We start from the raw sequence: 22924 nt of genomic DNA, 5'->3' as shown, positions 1-22924 counted from the left end.
AGAGACAAGCTATGAACATAAAATAATTGAAGGTTATGTCAAATAGAAATCTGGACATGAAACATTGACTTTTCACACCACCTTGTCAGGGGCAGACAACTCAGATAAAAGATATTTTCAGCAAATTTCTTTTTGAATAGAAATTTAAGATTTTGGGGATTTAAGTGTTTTGTGTTAATATCTTTCTATTTATAGTAACAAAAGCATATTTACTCACAAGTTTATTCATGCTCAACAACTTCCATTATTTTGATAAAAACGCTCTATGTAGTAACATTTTTAACGAAACTTGACAAAGTTGTTACATAATTTATCTTTATAGGAATGCAAAATTTAAACAGTATAAATAAATAATATATTTCAGAAAAAGACAACAAATATTCATCCTCTATATCCTTTCCGCAGCCTTAACGTACTAAAACGTATTAGCGTCTGATGGCCCTTTCACGCTTCCGTAGAAACAACATTTATTACACGAAACTTATTTTGAAAATATTTCTGAAATGTCTAGGTCTGCAGCTCTCAAATATGGTTATATCTTACATCTGAGGCATATACTGACACTCTCAGACAGCATCAAAAATGACATTTTGAGCGATTTGATGAAGTTCCAAAATTATCGATGTACCCTTGGTCCGTTACGGACCCCTGTGGGATTTCTGTTTATCCAGAGCTCAAATATTTTTTCATAGATTAAAAGCTGACATGCTGTACTAAAGCTCAGGTAATTTCAATTCGTAATAAAGTGCTGAAAATTGGCTCCCCAATAGCAAAAAAAAAAAGAAGTCCACGCGCATACATTTAGACGGGGTGACCCCTGCGCGTGACCCCTGACTATCTACGAATCAAAATGCGGCTTTCGTTTTCAAGTTTAGCATTTCTACTTTCATTTTATTTACTTCCGGAAATAGCTGAAGGTCGAGTGACGTCATTTTCTGTGTTGTCAAAAACATACATGTGCCTGGCGATACTGCATAAATATGTGCTGGCCGTCCTAAGGTTATTAGAGAAATCATTTTTTATCTAAAAATCTGTGCTTTTTCGACATTTTTTAACACGTCTGTACCAAAACTGACGTTTGAGACAAAAATGGCTAAACTAAAATGCATTTTAGGAAATCTGTATATCCTTTCCGCAGTCTTAACGTACTAAAACGTATTAGCGTCTGATGGCCCTTTCACGCTTCCGTAGAAACAACATTTATTACACGAAACTTATTTTGAAAATATTTCTGAAATGTCTAGGTCTGCAGCTCTCAAATATGGTTATATCTTACATCTGAGGCATATACTGACACTCTCAGACAGCATCAAAAATGACATTTTGAGCAATTTGATGAAGTTCCAAAATTATCGATGTACTCTTGGTCCGTTACGGACCCCTGTGGGATTTCTGTTTATCCAGAGCTCAAATATTTTTTCATAGATTAAAAGCTGACACGCTGTACTAAAGCCCAGGTAATTTCAATTCGTAATAAAGTGCTGAAAATTGGCTCCCCAATAGCAAAAAAAAAAAAAAAAAAAAAAAGAAGTCCACGCGCATACATTTAGACGGGGTGACCCCTGACTATCTACGAATCAAAATGCGGCTTTCGTTTTCAAGTTTAGCATTTCTACTTTCATTTTATTTACTTCCGGAAATAGCTGAAGGTCGAGTGACGTCATTTTCTGTGTTGTCAAAAACATACATGTGCCTGGCGAGATTGCATAAATATGTGCTGGCCGTCCTAAGGTTATAATAGTCATTTTTCAATACAAAACCTTTAAGAATCAAAGCACTGATGGTGGCTGCTTATCAATGTGTTTAAAATATTGTAAAGAAAGTGACATCTGAGGAATTCTTGATATAGACAAGAAGAACATTTTTTGCATTTTCAGCTTGTGTTTCAAAATTAATCCTTTTTCACTGCCAGTCATTGTTTACACACACAGATTCACTGTCTTTAATGAAAAGTTTTGGTCCTTTTTGTGCCCCCCCCATGAGTGGTGGGGGCATATAGATTTGGTCTTGTCCGTGCGTCCGTCCGTCTGTGCGTGCGTCCGTCCGTCCGAAGTTCGTGACGCGCCTAGCTCGAAAAGTATTTGATATAAATTGATGAAACCTTGCATGAGTCTTTATCATGATATGAACTTGCGCACCTCCTATTTTTCGTCTGGCTCCGCCCCCTATTTTCAGAGTTATGGCCCCTGAAATAGTCAAAAATGCACATTTTTACCTTGTGACACGCCTAACTCAAAAAGTATTTGATATAGATTCATGAAACCTTGCATGAGTCTTAATCATGATATGAACTTGCGCACCTCCTATTTTTCGTCTGGCTCCGCCCCCTATTTTCAGAGTTATGGCCCCTGAAATAGTCAAAAATGCACATTTTTACCTTGTGACATGCCTAGCTCAAAAAGTATTTGATATAAATTGATGAAACCTTGCATGAGTCTTTATCATGATATGAACTTGCGCACCTCCTATTTTTCGTCTGGCTCCGCCCCCTATTTTCAGAGTTATGGCCCCTGAAATAGTCAAAAATGCACATTTTTACCTTGTGACACGCCTAGCTCAAAAAGTATTTGATATAGATTCACGAAACCTTGCATGAGTCTTAATCATGATATGAACTTGCGCACCTTCTATTTTTCGTCTGGCTCTGCCCCCTATTTTCAGAGTTATGGCCCCTGAAATAGTCAAAAATGCACATTTTCACCTTGTGACATGCCTAGCTAAAAAAGTATTTGATATAGATTCATGAAATCTTGCATGAGTCTTAATCATGATATGAACTTGGGCACCTCCTATTTTTCGTTTGGCTCCGCCCTCTATTTTCAGAGTTATGGCCCCTGAAATAGTCAAAAATGCACATTTTTACCTTGTGACACGCCTAGCTCAAGAAGTATTTGATATAGATTCATGAAACCTTGCATGAGTGTTAATAATGATATGAACTTGCGTACCTCCTATTTTTCATCTGGCTCCGCCCCCTATTTTCAGAGTTATGGCCCCTGAAATAGTCAAAAATGCACATTTTCACCTTGTGACATGCCTAGCTCAAAAAGTATTTGATATAGATTCATGAAACCTTGCATGAGTCTTAATCATGATATGAACTTGTGCACCTCCTATTTTTTTATCTGACTCCGCCCGGTATTTTCAGAGTTATGGCCCCTGAAATAGTTAAAAATGCACATTTTCACCTTGTGACATGCCTAGCTCAAAAAGTATTTGATAAAAATTCGTGAAACCTTGCATGAGTCTTAATCATGATATGAATTTGTGCACCTCCTATTTTTCATTTGGGTCCGCCCCCTATTTTTAGAGTTATGGCCCCTGAAATAGTCAAAAATGCACATTTTCACTTTGTGACGCACCTAGCTCAAAAAGTATTTAATATAAATGGTTGAAAACTTGCATAAGTCTTAATCATGATATAAACTTGCACACCTCTAATTTTTTGGCTGGCTCCACCCCCTATTTTTAAAGTTATGGCCCCTGAAATAGCAAAAAAATGCACTTTTTCACCAAATTATGTGCCTAGCTCAAAAAGTATTTGATGTAAATTTAGAAAACCTTGCTGGAGTCTTTATCGTGATGTGACCTTGCACACTTGGCATTCTTCTTAAGAATCTTAGCTCTTATTACAGAGTTATGGCCCTTGAAATAGCCAAAATAGTGGATTCTTTGTTTGTGATGCACATAGCTCAAAAAGTATATGGCCTAGAATAATGAATCCTTTTCATAAAATGTTTGTTGAGGCTATATCCTCAAACTGAGACTACAAACATTTGAATTATTGCCCCTTATTTGTGACAAATGTACCAGTGGGGGGCACACCCTGTGTCCTACAGACACATTCTAGTTGATTATTTGTGACAAAAACTACAACATAAATTAGATCGACAGTGTTTTTACTATAAATAAATAATATAAGCTTTTTTCCAAATCATTCAGCTTTTAAGATTTGTTTCTAAAGCTTTTGGACAGTGCCTACTATTAATTATATACAAACTGATTTAGTCCTTATCAGATAGCTGTGGTTTTCATGAGATTTTTATGAAAGAAAACACCACAAATGTACCTCAGAATGTCAGTTCTGCAGCCAGTGTATTTTCGAGGTGCATTATTTTTCACTCCACCTCCTATACTCAAAAGTCCGCTATATATACATAACAGCAGGCTTCACAAAAATGCTGGACATTCAATCAGACAAGCTTACAACTTTAGTCAGACCGAGAGAAAAAATCGAAAAATATGTAACTGGCAAATATTAATATCATCGCTGCAGGTTCATATATGGCCTACAAGTTGATAAAATTGTGAGACAGTAGTACCACTTAGTCAAAGTGAGCTTGCAACATTTATCAGTTTGGGCGACCTGTGGGTTTCTACGTTGATAATTCTTTTTTGACCTCATACATGTATATCTATGCATGATGGTAATTGGCAGTATCAATGCCTGAGGAAATCCATGTCACTGCTGATTATCGATTTTCTATAAATAGCCTAATTAACATGCTTCTTTGAAACGAAACCGACACAATGCTGATTCCCAGGCTAGGTTTCACCTTTTCTACGTTATAAGCTACGTTACCTCCATGCTATGGTATGATACGATAAGAAACAACCAATAGCTAAATATCATCGCTCCAGTTCAGGTGACATGAGGTCATCCTTTATTCATGTGACCATAAATTTGCATATTTATATTCATACACGTGGTTGGTTTAATTAAAACGTTGACTTCAGTTTATGTTGATTTTAGTCGCTGAATTTAAATTAAAAATGGTTTTAAGGCATACCTTGTAGCATTGCATATTCTGCACGTTGTGTAGATAATTGTTTCCCTGGAAGGCCTGGGACTATTTTTGGTTGTTATAATAATTCTCAAACTTAGTATTCTTTTTGACACTGGTGGCAGCAGCCACCAAAAACTATTTACAATTTTGTGACATTATCAGCAATCGAATATATCATTTTCCGGGAAAAAAAGCAACATCAGTTTACTCAATTAAAAGGGAGGTAATCGTACAAGGAGATAGATTGTGCATATTTGCTGCATTAACGTGATTAATGTATTATTATACTGGTTACTTACGAGTATCCCGGCACTTCCGTATTTAGATTAAAAGGTTCTTAGTCACAAAAAGACTAATAGAGTAGAATCTCATGTTTAACAAAGTCTTACTTCTAGCTGCACTTAATAAATAAATCTCATATAAACAATTGAATGCTTTACCATAAATAATTTTGCACATTCTAACATGGCTGGATTTGGTTGCCAGAGTGATATAATCATACGCATCAGAATGACAAACAATGATTTCATTTAAGAGCAAACCACTATTTATGAGATATATTCTTTCGATTCTTACACATTACGAAGGACTTTCAAGTGCATCGTTGATGATATTCATAAGTATTTGCTTGTTTCCTGTTGGTTTCTTTTAGACTGTATGCTGTCTAACACTTTGACATAGTAATTGTGACGTCAGGAAAATGTATTGTTAATATTCTAACACGATCCGATTTATTTTCCTATTAAACAAAGAAGGATGAAAACAGTGAATTATTATACAACAATTCACTGTTCTGACATCACAATTATTACGTCATAGCGTCAAACAGCGTAGCAGCGCTCTGGAAAAGAAACCAATTGAAAACGGGCAAATATTTAATGAATGCTGTCAAGGATGTACTTTAAAGTCCTTGGTAACGTGTTTATTATCAAAATAGTATATTTCGTTTAGTGATTTGCTCTTGAATAAAATCATTGTTTGTCGTTCAGATGCATGTTATTATATCACTCGGGCTGCGCCCTCATGATATAATTCCTTCGCATCTGAACTCCAAACAATGATTTATTCAGCGACAAATCACTAAATGAGATATAAGCGTGACTTATTCTATAACTGTTTAAATTCATATAGAAACTGTAAAAGTGATATTAACAGACTAAATATGTGCAGGGCACGATCTCAGTATAAGCATGTACATGTACTAAGAAATAAGCATTATAAACATAGACAGAAAGAAACTATAATAAGCTGATTAAAGCGAGAACAGATAATGCTAAGCAGTATTGGAAAATGTTGAAGGGATTAACTAGCTGTAGTTATCCTAACTCTCTTACACTGGATAATTTCGCTAGATATTTTAAAGCCAAAATTTTTAACGAAAGGTATTTAAACGGGGAACTTCAAATAATGTTCACCAAATTAGATGAACATATTAGTCACACAGAAATACTGAAAGCAGTTAAGCAGTTGAAAAGTAATATAAGTGGATGTCCAGATTTATTATAAAAAGGAATTTTTCAAACACGGAATAGATGTTTTATTACCATACTTGTCTCAGTTATTTAACAAATGTCTAAATATAGGTTATTTTCCAGACCCTTGGAGCGACGGTTTTATTGTTCCCATTTTTAAAAGTGGTGATATTAGAGAGCCAAGCAATTATAGAGGTATAACACTTTTAAGTGTTTTAGGTAAATTGTTCACCAGAATCTTAAACAACCGACTAACAAGTGGGCAGAAAACTATCATGTTTATATTGAAGCGCAAGCTGGCTTTCGTAAACATATGAGCACAATAGATAATATCTTTGTGTTAAACAGCCTTATTTCTCATATATGTAATAGTAATGAAAAACTTTTCTGTGCATTTGTTGATTTTCAGAAGGCTTTTGATTTCGTTGTAAGAGACATTTTATGGTACAAACTTATTAGAACAAGAGTAAATGGGAAAATTTTAAGTGTTATTAAGTCTATGTATGATAATGTAAAATCAAAAGTTAAACTCTCTAATAATATCAGTGATATTTTTGAATGTCATTTAGGGGTCAGACAAGGCGAATGCCTTTCTCCTTTCCTTTTTAGCATGTTTTTAAACGACATAGAAGACACGTTCATAAACAAAGGTATAGAAGGTATTGATATTGGTACTATGAAACTCTGTCTGTTATTATATGCTGATGATATTATATTATTTTCTCAGTCTGCAGACGGTCTTAGTTTAAACATATTTATTTCGAAAATACATCAATTTAAATTTTTACAGGTATACATATTTAACACAAATACGAAAGGGATAAGAACGAAAGAGAACTTGTATAGTTCCTCTCCCTAGACGGTCTCCAGAACTCTTTAAATGTTTTGTATGATTATTGTTCTAAACGGAAGCTCACTGTTAATACGAAGAAAACAAAAATTATGATTTTTAGAAAAGGTGGTCGGTTGCCAGATAATTTAGCATTTACTTATGATAATGAACAAATAGAAATTGTTAGCAACTTTAAATACCTAGGTGTTCTTTTTACGACAGGTGGTGCTTTTAACGAGATGGACAAAATGTTAGCAGGCCAAGCACTGAAAGCCACCTTTCAACTTAATAAATATTTGTATAAGTTCACATCTATCTCGCCAAAACATGTATTGAATCTTTATGATGAATTAGTTACACCGGCCGGTAATGAATTATGCCTCAGAGATATGGGGTTTTAACAAGGGTACACATATTAAAAGAGCCCATCTTTGTTTTTATAAAAAGTTGTTAGGAGTTAAAGTTTGTTGTCAAAATGCTTTTGTATATGGTGAAACTGGAAGAGTGACATATATTACGCACAGATATTTAATATTATAAAATACTGGTTAAAATTGTGTCAGTGCGAAGAGGTATGTTCTATTAAAAATGATATTGAATTACACCCTAATCATATGAATTGGGTACACAGTGTTAGAAATTTATTGTCAAGGTTAGGTTTTTATGAGGTGTGGTTAAACCAAGGAGTTGGGGACATTAATATATTTTTACAAACCTTGAAGGTTCGTCTTTATGATATATTTAAACAAAATTGGAACAACAGCTTACAGGGATCCTCTCGTGCCTTATTTTACAGAACAATAGCTACTTTTACTTTTCAGAAATATTTAAATGATGTCATTGTTGAAAAACATAGAATAAGTATGTCTCGACTAAGAATGTCATCACATAGACTAAAAATAGAAAGTGGCAGATGGAAAAAACCTGTAAGCGTCCCTTTGGATCAAAGAAAATGTTTATTTTGTAATTTATTAGAGGATGAATACCATTTTATTATTGAGTGCTCTCTATATACAGATTTAAGGCATCAGTACATTAAAAGATACTATTGGTTTCATCCTAACTATATCAAATTTATGGAACTAATTAAAACTGAAAATATTACTGATTTAAGAAAACTTACAGCGTATGTTTACAAGGCGTTTGAAAAACGAAACTTGATTTTTAATTCAATGTAGCAGTCAGATATATATGTTAAAAAGTCTCTATTATGATGTAACACTTGATATTAACTTTTGTCATAATGTTAGATAATGCTCTCACAGTCTCTCTCTCTGTCAAAGATACAGCATGCATTTGGTATGAAGGGTTTATCTTTTGATATATTTATTGTCATCTTGCTTACACATCTTGCAAAGTTGCATTGTTATTTCTTCTTTGATTATGTTATATTGATGCATGTACATGGGCCAGAATTGGCTTAATACGTAATAAAGTTATATATATTTTATTTTTAAACAATTAATACACAATATTCAGCTAGGAAAATGAATTTGGTCGAGTTAGAATCTGCAATAAACAACGGTTGACACGTGGACTGGTAAGGGAGCATTATGAAGTCCATTATGACGTCAAATGGTCGCATGATGTCTGGTGTATTACTACTTGGATGAATGAAGCCCATCAAAACATTTCAATGACCCTGTAAGAATAAGAATAAGAATGAATTACACTATGGTCATGCATAGACCTTTGTGATGATAGGTTAATAATTACTCTGTAAGATTACAGTATTCATGTTTTGTGTGACTAAATCATGTTTTAATGTCAACTTTCATTCAATCTTTAAATATTCTTTGTTGTTGTTGTTGGATTTAACGTCGCACTGACACATGATAGATCATATGGCGACTTTCCAGCTTTATTGATGGAGGAAGACCCCAGTTGCACCTCTGTGCATTATTTCATCACGAGCGGGCACCTGGGTAGAACCACTGACCTTCCGTAAGCCAGCTGGATGGCTTCCTCACATGAAGAATTCAACGCCCCAAGTGAGGCTCGAACCCGCATCAATGAGGGGCAAGTGATTTGAAGTCAGGGACCTTAACCACTCGGCCATGGAGGCCCTTTGTCAGATATAAACACAGTTTGATTAACTTAAGAAATGAATCGCAACTTAATACTTTTCTATAAAAGATAAGTGGCTTTTCCAAAACAGGGCTACAAAAATCACAAGGCTTTGATGTACAATTGCTTACAGACCTCGCGTCGTCATTCCTTTAGATTACAGTGGACATTAGCTATATGACACTTTCATAATGATGCATGCTAGTATGTCTGCTGTTCCAATAGTCCCAATGTAAAAAATATGCATAACGGAATCAGTGTAAAGAATGTTAAAGAAAGGCCAAACAAAAATGCATTTATATGATGTAAATACCGATTAAGGTTTAGCAGTATATCACAAAACAACAGATTTTTTTTAGCGAATTAACAGCATCTTGAGTAAGTTGACACACAACTTATCTGTCCAATACATGTTTTACTGTTCTGTCCCACGGAGTTGGATACCTAAAATATTCTAAATGAGTTGTCCCCCTTTAAATAAAAATGCCATATGTAAAGAAATAAATGTAAACAATTGTCAAAACGATGTTTTACCTAGTTATGTAAAGTTGCAATATTTATTATTATTGTTTCTAGCTCCACTATTTGGAGAACAGGGGGGTGGGGGGGTGGGGGTGGAGGGGGGCTATTCTACTCGCCTCGGCGTCGGTGTCCGCATCTGCATGACCCTTCTTGGTTAAAGTTTTTCGGCAACCTTTGTTTTTCTGTCATATCTTTGTTACTATTGTTTATATCTTACTGTAACTTCACATAAACATTGTCCAGTATACAAACAATGTATGTATAGGGGCTGAGCCCATTATACCCAAGGTCAAGGTCACCAGGCTGTTATACTTTGGATATTTTTAAGGTTTTTTCGGCAACCTTTGTTTTTCTGTTATATCTTTGTTACTATTGCTAATGTCTTACTGTAAGTTCACATAAACATTGTCCAGCATACAAACAAAGTATATGCAGGGGCTGGGTCCATTATACCCAAGGTCAAGGTCACAAAGTTGTTATACTTGGAATTATTTTGATGTTAATTTTTTTTGAAAGCTTCGTTATAGACATATCTTTGGTACTTTAAAAGATAATGACTTGAAATTAAAAAATATTTCTTTATAATCACCATCTGCATATGTGGTTGCAAACCCCATAACTCTTAATTGTATTTTTAGCTCACCTGTCACAAAGTGACAAGGTGAGCTATTGTGACCACTTGATGTCTGTCGTGCGTCGTCCGTCGTCTGTCAACAATTTGTAAAAAAATCTTTTTCTTGAAACCCACTGGGCAGAATTACACCAAACTTCACAGGATGGCCCCCTTTCAAAATTGTTCAAAGAATTGAATTCCATGGAGAACTCTGGTTGCCATGGCAACCGAAAGAAAAAACTTTAAAAATCTTCTTCTCAAAAACCAGAAGCCGTAGAGCTTAGATATTTGGTGTGAAGCATTGCCTAGTGGACCTCTACCAAGTTTGTTCAAATCATGACCCCGCCCCAGGGGTCACTTGATTTTACATAGGAAAATCTTAAAAAATCTTCTTCTCAAAAGGCAGAAGACCTAGAGCTTAGATATTTGACATGTAGCATTGCCTAGTGGACCTCTACTAAAATTGTTCAAATCATGACCTCCGGGTCAAAATTGACCCTGCCCCAGGGGTCACTTGATTTTACATATGAAAATCTTCAAAAAATTTCTAAAAATAAACCAGAAGGCCTAGAGCTTAGATGTTTGACATGTAGCATTGTCTAGTGGACCTCTACAAAATTTGTTTAAATCATGACCCCGGGGTCAAAATTGACCCCGCCCCAGGGGTCACTTTATTTTATATAGGAAAAACTTTAAAAATCTTCTTCTCAAAAACCAGAAGCCCTAGAGCTTAGATATATGGTGTGAAGCATTGCATAGTGGACCTCTACCAAATTTGTTCAAATCATGACCCCGGAGTCAAAATTGACCCCGCCCCAGGGGTTACTTGTGTCACAGAGTTATGATTATGAATATTATTTTTTGATGAATTTGATATTATGCATTATTAATATTTGATAAATTTTTAAGTAGTTGTTAGGTCAAATCATGAATGCACAGCAGCTGCATATTTATTATGGTCTGGACAGAATTAAGTATAGATATTAGGCAAGGTGTGAGCTAATTAAGTGTACATAGCTTGTCTTTGATATAACATAATGTCCATGCTGGTTTTGTCTAGAAAGCAGCATGATCTACATACTGCAATTTGGTATGGTATTACTTGTTAAAAGTCACACATAGGTGAAAGTGCCTTTGATCTTTAGTTTGGTGGGAAAAGATGGAATCATCATTAGTAACCTAATTAATGAATATTGACAAGTTATCTATTCTTTTACAAAGGCATTGATTGGTTAAGAAAGGGTCAGCCCTGTGAAATATGATACCTGTAGGTGTGGCTACGTTCAGAAGCTGCTCAAGTTTGTAAATTGTTGTGGGCAGAAGATTTTAAGACTAAGAACTGTTTAGGTCAGAATACTTTTTAGCTCGACTATTCATAGAATAGTAGAGCTATTGGACTCGCCCATGCGTCGGCGTCGGCGTCCGCGTCGGCGTCCGCGTCGGCGTCCGCGTCCCGATTTGGTTAAGTTTTTGTATGTAAGCTGGTATCTCAGCAACCACTTGTGGGAATGGATTGAAACTTCACACACTTATTCACTGTGATAAACTGACTTACATTGCACAGGTTCCATAACTCTGTTTTGCTTTTTAACAAAATTATGCCCCTTTTTTGACTTAGAAATTTTTGGTTAAGGTTTTGTGTGTAAGCTGGTATCTCAGTAACCACTTGTGGGAATGGATTGAAACTTCACACACTTGTTCAATGTCATGATCTGACATGCACAAAGCAGGTCCCATAACTTTATTTTGCTTTTTTACAAAATTATGCCCCTTTTTCAACATAGAAATTTTTGGTTAAGTTTTTGTATGTAAGCTGGTATCTCAGTATCCACTAATGGGAAAGAACTGAAACTTCACACACTAGTTCACTGTCATGATATGACATGCAGTGCAAAGGGTCAATAACTCAACTTTGCATTTTACAAAATTATGCCCCTTTTTCAACTTAGGAGTTTTTGGGTTAAATTCTTATATGTAAGCTGGTATCTCAGTACCCACTAATAGGAATGGATTGAAACTTCATACACTTGTCCACTGTCATGAGCTGATAAGCACTATGCAGGTTCCATAACCCTATTTTACTTTTTTACTAAATTATGCCCCTTTTTCGACTTTCTTATTTATTCAAGCGACAAGGCTGTTAAATAGTCGAGCGTTGCTGTCCTCCGACAGCTCTTGTTAGGTTTAGAACTGTTTAGGTCAAAATTTGGAGTTAGATCGGAAATTAAGAAATTATGCAGAAAATGTTATTAATGAGATAATGAAGTGAAAGATTTAAATAAGGTTTTGGAAATATATTTTGTTATTAATTATGATGGACATGAACGTTACATATATATCTTAGAACCATAGAAATAAAAGGAACATATTAAAATGGAATTGTTGGTTGACTTATTAATTATCATAATAAAATCAGGAGTTAATTCCCCTAACTTTACATATGGTGCGAGAATCTAAGTGGTAGTGATACCGAGGAGTAGAGTCAAAAACATGGATAAAAACTGGAATTATGTTTGATAAAGTTCTGTTTGGATTACTGTTTACATCCACGTTGTTAAGATTACAATGCCAAGGGCACAGAAAATGGAGGCCTATGCGCCAAAATACGAAACATCAGAAAGTGCACAGTTTTATATCCAAAAATTTGAAGGACTTTCAAATATTAACCAATGGACAGAAGAACAGAAGTGCATACAATTATGCATAGCATTACCTAAAGAAGCAGAATCATGGTTCATGAATTTGAAGCCAGAGGTGAAGAACAATTTTGAACAGTTGAAACAGGCATTTGTGACTCGGTTTGGTAATATAGAAAATAGAGCAAATCTCTTTAAGAAATATGTGAACGCCGAACAGGGACTTGATAGTGTTCAAAATTACGTGGAATCGATTACGAGTTTGGGACGTGATTTGGACAAAAGTGATGAGGACATTATGGACAAAATTATACATGGATTAAATAATGACATAAGAAGTCATGTTATGATGAAAGAGCCACAGTCAATAGAAGAACTTGTAAAGTATGCAAAAATGGCAGAGAGTGTAGAAGGAAATAGCCAAAACAAACGGACTTACAGGAATAATAATGTGACGATAAACCAAAGTGAGGCAAGCAGACCATTTCGAGGACGTGAGATGACAGATAGACGATACAGGAGATGGGACAAGAGTGACAACAGACAGCAGTGAAAACATTGTGGTAGGTCTAATCATAAACCTTCTGAATGCTTCTTTAAGTTTGCCACATGCCCAAAATGTAATTGTACAGGACATACCGCTAGGATGCACTTTAGATATAAAAAATAGGGACTCGCGCCTGTCTCACATAAATTGGGGGATGGGCAAAACAAAAACAAAAATATGGGTGATCAAGTTATTGGTAAAGCATATCAGTTAGGAGATGAAAAGAATTTGATTAATATCAGACTTGGGAAATTTTCAGTTGCTGCTATGGTAGACAGTGGGGCATCTTTGTCATGTATAACTTATGATATGTACAAAAGAAGTGGTTTGAGCAATGATTACAAAATTGAGAATTCAGAAATAAGACATGCCCAGACTGTTGATGGTACCAATATGAAAATAATAGGAAAAGTTGTAATTCCCATGACTATAAGTAGGCTTACCCTCACCCAGACATTTTACATATTCAAGAAATTGAATATGTCTGTTATTTTAGGTCGGGACTTCTTGAAGGACCAAAAAGCATGGGTAGACTTTGGAAATGATGTTATTGAAATTCAAGGGGGTATGGTCACTGCACAAATGTTTTCGTCTCCTCGTAAGTCAAGGTTAGCTCGACTGGTAAACAGAATAAGCATTCCACCTCAGTCTGTTACGGTTACTAAGGTTAAGGTAAAAGGGCAAAATAATGAAGGCTTGGCCATGATTGACCCAATTAGAACTTTGCCTAGTAAGAGTCAGGTTATAGGTGGTAGGGTGATTGGAAAGGTAGAAAATGGCACTTCTTTTGTGCAAATTATGAATCCCAATGATGAGTGGGTGCATATGAATAAGAATGAGCCGGTTGCGAGAGTTGACAGAATAGATACAAGTTGCATAGTTCAAGAGGTTGATGAGAGTTCTGTAAGCTATGATGACATACAATGTAATAAATCTGAGGAGGAGTATATTGAAATTGCCAGGTCTATTGGTATTGACTTATCGAATGCAAATTTAACTGATGAGCAAAAGACCAAATTAATGGTATTTCTGGGCAAGAATAGAGATGTATTTGCTGTTGATACTTCTGAGTTGGGCCATACGCATTACTATCCTCACAAAATAGAAACAGGTGATGCTGCACCAGTCCGTAGACGTCCGTACAGGGTAACACCTGATCAAAGACGTGAAATTGAGCGTCAAACGGAAGATCTTGAAAAACATGGAATAATTAGTCCATCAAGTACTTTATGGCAAAGTCCAGTAGTATTAGTTGCTAAGAAGCAGACAGGTGAATACAGGTTTGCGGTGGATTTTAGAGGCGTTAACAAGGTAACGAAACCAGTTAGCTTCCCTATTACTCATTTTCAGGATGTTGTGGATTCGTTAGGTCAGTCAAAATCAAGTATTTATTCTGTGCTTGATATGGCCCAAGTTTTTTTTTCAAATTTCACTAGATCCTGCAACAAAAGATAGGACAGGTTTTGTCACGCATCAGGGGGTATGGGAGTTCAATCGGTTACCCTTTGGACTCATGAATTCAAGTTCTGCCTTTAGCATGGTCATGAATGAGGTATTACGAGGCATAAATTACAAATACGCCCTAGTATATATAGATGACTGCTTACTGTTCTCAAGAAATTTCGAAGAGCATTTGAATCATTTGTCCGAGGTGTTCAACAGATTTCGCAAGGCAAATTTGAAGTTGAAACCAAGTAAATGTACTTTCGCAGCTAAGGAAGTAAAATTCTTGGGGCATATATTCAATGAAGATGGGTTAAGTGTAGATCCTGAGAAAGTTTCTGCAGTCATGGACTATCCTACACCTAAAACTCAAACCCAGGTTCGATCCTTTCTCGGTTTGTCCAATTACTATCGCCGCTTCATAAAGGAATATGCTAAGATTGCTAGACCTTTGAATGATTTGTTACGCAAAGATTCAGTGTTCAAGTGGACCGAATCATGTCAAGAAGCATTTGATACCTTAAAACAGAGATTAACTGTAGCGCCAATCTTGGCATTCCCTGATTTCAGTAAGGACTTCATATTATACACTGATGCAAGTCAACAGGCAATTTCCTTTATATTAGGCCAGAAAGATGACAAAGGTAGAGAGAGAGTAGTGTCTTATGGTGGTAGATCTCTAAAGCCAGCAGAGAGAAATTGGGGCATTAGTGATTTGGAAGGTTTGGCTTTGGTTGAAGGTATTAGGCAGTATCATACATACTTGGCAAATAGAAAATTCACGGTCATTACTGATCATATAGCTTTGAGATCATTAAGGGATAACAGAACAAGTGGTAGATTAGGTAGATGGGGTGTGTTTTTGCAGGGCTACCAATATGAAGTTGTGTATAAGGCAGGTAAATTGCATTCTAATGCAGATTCACTCTCTAGAAGGGAATATAAGAGTGACTTGTCAGTCTCTTCCAATGAAAATGATACGGATGATTTACCTATTGATCCTCAAGTGTGTTCTCTAAATCTAAGGTCAGAAACACCTGTTGTGATGGAATACACTTTTGAATATGCAGAGTGTGATAAGCCAGTCATGAATTCTTCGTCAGCTAGGAGTGAGAATGATACATTGTCTGAAATGATATGTGCGATAGATGCCTATGATAAGTTAGACCCTGCCAAACATATGTTAGAGATTAATGATTTGACACTTGAGAAATTGAGAGAAGCACAATTGTCAGAAAAGGACTTTGCGCCTATGTTTGAATATAAAGAAAAGGGTAAGGTACCTGAAGATAGGAATGAAGCAAATAGACTAGTGGCTGAGGCGCAGTTCTATGAGCTTGATGAGGGTATCTTATATCACTTGTACCACCCTAGGTCAAAAGGTCACAAATGGACTGACATTAAGAAACAAGTAGCAGTACCGCATAAATTTAGGGATGCAGTCCTCAAGTCGTATCATGATGCTTATAGTGGAGGTCATTATGCTACTGAGAAAACTTATGAGGCAATAAAATTGAAATTCTTTTGGCCATCCATGTATAAAGACATTAAGATATACTGTCAGTCATGTGAATCATGTCAGGAAACAAAGCGTTATGTCCAATACAAGAAAGCTTTGCTGCAACCTTTGCCAATAGGTGACATTTTGTCAAGAATTCATATTGACATCCTAGGCCCACTTGTAAAGACTGATGAAGGGTACCGCTATGTACTATTGGTGGTTGATTCATTTTCAAAATGGTGTGAAGCTATACCATTGATCACTATGGAGGCAAGAGAGGTAGCCTGGAAATTATATGATGAAATCATTTGCAGGTATGGCTGTCCTTTATCTATTTTGACAGATCGAGGGGCCAATTTCATGTCAAACTTGATGAAAGAGCTTTGCAATATATTCAAAATCCATAAGATTAACACTAGCAGCTATCACCCTGCAACAAATTCATCAGCTGAACGTATGAACAGTGTTATTCTCCAAAAACTGAGAATCTTTTGTAACAAAAAGCAAACTAACTGGGCCCAACTGTTACCTAGTATTATGTTCAGTTACCGTGTAAGCCCGAATGTCTCAACAGGTTACTCCCCATATTATATCATGTTTGGGCGTGAATGTACCTTGCCTCTTGACACTGCTTTGATTCCCACAGTTACTGCAGGAACCAGTCACGAAGCACATTTAAGGCGTATCATTGAAAATCAGACTGTATGTAGGGAATTAGTCAAAGAAAACATTGCTAAGGCTCAAAAGAATTACAAGAAAAGCTTTGACAAAAATGCAAAACCTCAGAATTATCAAGTACGTGATAATGTATGGTTATATAACCCTAGAACAGAGCCGGGTTTGTCCCCAAAGTTGACTAAAAGGTGGGTAGGACCATTTTACATTTCAGAAAAGCTAGGTCAAGTAAATTACAGGTTAAGAGATTTAAAGTCTCATAAGGCTGTTAAAAATGTGGTTCATGCGAACAGACTGAAACCTTACTGTGACCCTAGTTTAAGACCTACAAATATTCTCACAGAATTGCAAGGTATGCAAGTGACAGAGTTGGAGTTTGAGGGAGAAAATGATGATCTGAGACGGGGAGAGAATGAGAGTCAGGATACTGTGAAAGCTGTAGATCAAAACAGTGATGTTGAAGACTGGGAGTTTGAGAAAGTGTTGCAAGCTGCAAATTATAAAGGTCGTGTTGTGTACAAAGTGAGATACAGGGATGAGCAGAATAAAAGTAGAAGCTTATGGGTATTTGGGGATGATTTGCCAGAAGATGTGAGAAAAGATTTTCATATAAAATACACGTTTTCTGGAAAAATCCGTAAACGACCTCAGTTGTAGTACACAAAAAAAAAAATAATAAAGTGGTAATTAGCAACACACTTTATAATAAAACAAAGATGTTAGCCTTCCACTGCTATAACCTGAAGTGAAGTGTTAAATGATTAAGTTGGAATCTATTTATTGATGTGTAACTACTATTTTAATATCATTCAAAATTAAGTCTAGACGCTTTTTAGAAACTTTCATGGGGATGGGAAAGTACTTGCATATACAATTTATATATATTCCACCTTGTTATTTTCAACTTGACGGTCTGTGTTATTAAAGCATTAAGTGGCACCCAAGTAATAATTATAACTACTTAATTGAATAAAGTCGACAAAACTAAGAACATGACATGAAAATGCTCATGTTAGTAACAGAACATGATAGATAAATGCTACATAGCAACAGCAATATGAAATTATCTAAGTTCTAGGAATCTATAGTAATATTCTTGGGTTGGACAGGCACAAACACAACTGAAAATAGGAATACATCATTATAAAATTTTGTCAACAAACAGTGTCATGATATTAAGTGGCATACTTAAGGTTGCAATCAGAAATTATGATTGACCTGCAAAAAAAAAAAATGAGACAGAGACATACATGTATAGAGAACAATAAAGTGTTATATAGTGTAGTATCTCTTATTGTAATTATCCATACCAAGACTTTTTTTATGAAGATGATTTTTGAGATACTTACATGGTTATGATTATGTTATGATATTTGCCTTGTTTTCTTGCTTTATTTTATTGTTCATGTTCATCAATTGTGAATCATGTCTTCTTCATTGATAGTATGTTTCATTTGTATATATTATGTATGATGTGAAATTTGAAAAGCCAGTTTTAAGTTTCAGATGCACACCTTATCTATTGAAACTTTCATTTGCTGAAAATTTGATTATTTAATGTTCATTTCCTTACTATGTACATACTTTGCTATTATCATATGTTTTAATTGCTACCTGTTCATATTTCTGGACATTACAAATTTTACCTTAATGATATTGATTTGCGGAGCAAATTTTTGAAGGAGTGAGGATATGTCACAGAGTTATGATTATGAATATTATTTTTGATGAATTTGATATTATGCATTATTAATATTTGATAAATTTTTAAGTAGTTGTTAGGTCAAATCATGAATGCACAGCAGCTGCATATTTATTATGGTCTGGACAGAATTAAGTATAGATATTAGGCAAGGTGTGAGCTAATTAAGTGTACATAGCTTGTCTTTGATATAACATAATGTCCATGCTGGTTTTGTCTAGAAAGCAGCATGATCTACATACTGCAATTTGGTATGGTATTACTTGTTAAAAGTCACACATAGGTGAAAGTGCCTTTGATCTTTAGTTTGGTGGGAAAAGATGGAATCATCATTAGTAACCTAATTAATGAATATTGACAAGTTATCTATTCTTTTACAAAGGCATTGATTGGTTAAGAAAGGGTCAGCCCTGTGAAATATGATACCTGTAGGTGTGGCTACGTTCAGAAGCTGCTCAAGTTTGTAAATTGTTGTGGGCAGAAGATTTTAAGACTAAGAACTGTTTAGGTCAGAATACTTTTTAGGTTTAGAACTGTTTAGGTCAAAATTTGGAGTTAGATCGGAAATTAAGAAATTATGCAGAAAATATTATTAATGAGATAATGAAGTGAAAGATTTAAATAAGGTTTTGGAAATATATTTTGTTATTAATTATGATGGACATGAACGTTACATATATATCTTAGAACCATAGAAATAAAAGGAACATAGTAAAATGGAATTGTTGGTTGACTTATTAATTATCATAATAAAATCAGGAGTTAATTCCCCTAACTTTACACTTGATTGTACATAGGAAAATCTTAAAAAATCTTCTTCTCAAAAAGCATAAGCCCTGGAGCTTAGATACTTGACATGTAGCATTGCCTAGTGGACCTCTACTAAATTTGTTCAAATCATGACCCCCGGGGTCAAAATTGACCCAGCCTCAGGGGTCACTTGATTTTACATATGAAAATCTTTAAAAAAAATCTAAAAATAAACCAGAAGGCCTAGAGCTTAGATATTTCACATGTAGCATTACCTAGTGGACCTCTACAAAATTTGTTTAAATCATGACCCTCGGGGTCAAAATTGGCCCCGCCGCCGGGGTCACTTGATTTTACATAGGAAAATCTTCTTCTCAAAAACCAGAAGCCCTAGAGCTTAGATATTTGATATGTAGCATTGCCTAGTGGACCTCTACTAAAGTTTTTCAAATCATGACCCCGTGGTCAAAATTGACCCCGCCCCAGGGGTCACTTGATTTTACATATGAAAATCTTCAAAAATTTTCTAAAAATAAATCAGAAGGCCTAGATCTTAGATATTTGACCTGTAGCATTGCCTAGTAGATTTCTACCAAATTTGTTCAAATCATGACCCCCGGGGTCAAATTGGCTTTGCCCCATGGGGTTACTTGATTGTACATAGAAAAATCTTCAAAATTTTCTAAAAATAAATCAGAAGGCCTAGAGCTTAGATATTTGACATGTAGCATTGCCTAGTGGACCTCTACAAAATTTGTTCAAATCTTGACCCCCAGGGTCAAATTGACCCTGTCCCAGGGTTACTTGATTGTGCATAGGGAAATCTTCATAAATTTGCTAAAAATAAACCGGAAGGCCTAGATCTTAAAGCTTTAGCTAAGAAATTTGTTCAGGCAAGCAACTCTACTCAGGTGAGCGATATAGGGCCATCATGACCCTCTTATTGGCAGAATAATGCCCCTTTTGTAATTAAACTTTTTTTGAAAAATCTTCGCTTTCTGGATATTACTTTAATGCAATATAAGATAAAGACTTGAAACTTAAAATGTATCTTTATCATCATCTTCTACATGTGTGGTAACAATCTCCATAACTCTGATTTGTATTTTTGACCAAATTATGCCCCTTTTATACTTAATTTTTTTAACAAACCTCGTTTTCTGGACATAACTTTGATATTATATAAGATAGTGATTTGAAACTCAAAATAATCTTTACCATCTTCATCTGTGTTGTAACTATCCAACTAAACTCTAACTTGTGTTCTTGACAGAATTTTGCCCCTTCATTTTAAAGTAGAGGGTTCTTATTGAGACATATGTTCTTTTTACTGTCAAATCCCCGAATAGTGAAGCACTCTGTCTTACGGACAGCTCTTGTTTAGAGTACTAGGCAGTGTAAAAATGCTTATGTCCACCATACATTCCCTTTCATTAAGAAAAAGACTGTGGTTTTGTAGTTCATATTTGGGTATGAAACATATGCATGTGTTAAGTTTGTAGAGGCCAGAAGTCTTCACATGCACTTTACACAAAAACCATGCATTTCATTCTTATATATAAATTTCTAAATCATGATGATGATGTAATCTGCTACTTGAAATAATTAAAACTGTCTAAATTTATATATTTTGGGAGTTATGACAATGACGAATGTTTATTTGATACTGGCCACCTTCCCCAAACAATATAATGCAGTACTTACAGAAAGACATTTAAGATAAATGTACGGGTACACTAAAGATAGATAGAATATATATTATTACCTTTTTCTATAATTTATTTTTAGCTCACATGTCACAAAGTGACTGTGTGAGCTTTTGTGATCGCGCAGCGTCCGTCCGTGCGTCCGTGCGTAAACTTTTGCTTGTGACCTCTCTAGAGGTCACATTTTTCATGGGAACTTTATGAAAGTTGGTCAGAATGTTCATCTTGATGATATCTAGGTCAAGTTCGAAACTGGGTCACGTGCCATCAAAAACTAGGTCAGTAGGTCAAATAATAGAAAAACCTTGTGACCTCTCTAGAGGCCATATTTTTCATGGGATCTGTATGAAAATTGGTCTGAATGTTCATCTTGATGATATCTAGGTCAAGTTCGAAACTGGGTCAGCTGCGGTTAAAAACTATGTCAATAGGTCTAAAAATAGAAAAACCTTGTGACCTCTCTAGAGGTCATACTTTTGAATGGATCTTCATGAAAATTGGTCAGAATGTTCACCTTGATGATATCTAGGTCAAGTTTGAAACTGGGTTACGTGCCATCAATAACTAAGTCAGTAGGTCAAATAATAAAAAAACCTTGTGACCTCTCTAGAAGCCATATTTTTCATGGGAACTGTATGAAGGTTGGTCTGATTGTTCATCTTGATGATATCTAGAACAATTTTGAAACTGGGTCAGCTGCGGTCAAAAACTAGGTCATTAGGTCTAAAAATAGAAAAAGCTTGTGACCTCTCTAGAGGCCATACTTTTGAATGGATCTTCATGAAAATTGGTCAGAATGTTCATCTTGATGATATCTAGGTCAAGTTTGAAACTGCCATCAATAACTAGGTCAGTGGGTCAAATAATGAAAAAACCTTGTGACCTCTCTAGAGGCCATATTTTTCATGGGATCTGTATGAAAGTTGGTCTGAATGTTCATCTTGATGATATCTAGGTCAGGTTCAAAACTGGGTCACATGAGCTCAAAAACTAGGTCACTATGTCAAATAATAGAAAAAAACGACGTCATTCTCAGTTCAAAACTGGGTCATGTTTGGACAGGTGAGTGATTCAGGACCATCATGGTCCTCTTGTTAGCTCACCTGCTCAGGTGAGTTTTTCTGATCACTCGATGTCCGGCGTCTGTCTGTCTGTCTGTCGTCTGTCTGTCCGTCAACATTTAGCTTGTGTATACGATAGAGACTGTATTTTTCAACTGATCTTCAAGAAATTTGGTCAGAATGATTACCTTGATGAAACCTAGGCCGAGTTTGAAAATGGGTCAACTGGGGTCAAAAACTAGGTCACTAGGTCAAATCAAAGAAAAACATAGTGTATGCGATAGAGTCTGTATTTTTCAATTAATCTTCATGAATTTTGGGTTCCAGAGTTATGGCCCCTAAAAGGGCCAGAATTAGCTATTTTGACTTTGTCTGCACAATAGTAGCTTCATTTATGATTTGAATTTAATCTAACTTGCACAAAACTTGTGTCACCATAAGATCTTGGTTCCTTCCTTGAACCGTCCAGATCCCGTAATGGGTTCCAGAGTTATGGCCCCTGAAAGGGCCAAAATAAGCTATTTTGACCTTTTCTGCACAATAGCAGCTTCATTTATTATTTGATTTTAACCAAACTTGCACACAACTTGTATCACCATAAGATCTCAAT

The sequence above is a fragment of the Mercenaria mercenaria genome, chromosome 6 (assembly GCF_021730395.1).
Source record: "Mercenaria mercenaria strain notata chromosome 6, MADL_Memer_1, whole genome shotgun sequence".
Classification (NCBI taxonomy): Eukaryota; Metazoa; Mollusca; class Bivalvia; order Venerida; family Veneridae; genus Mercenaria; species Mercenaria mercenaria.
This window is presented reverse-complemented; position numbering follows the sequence as displayed.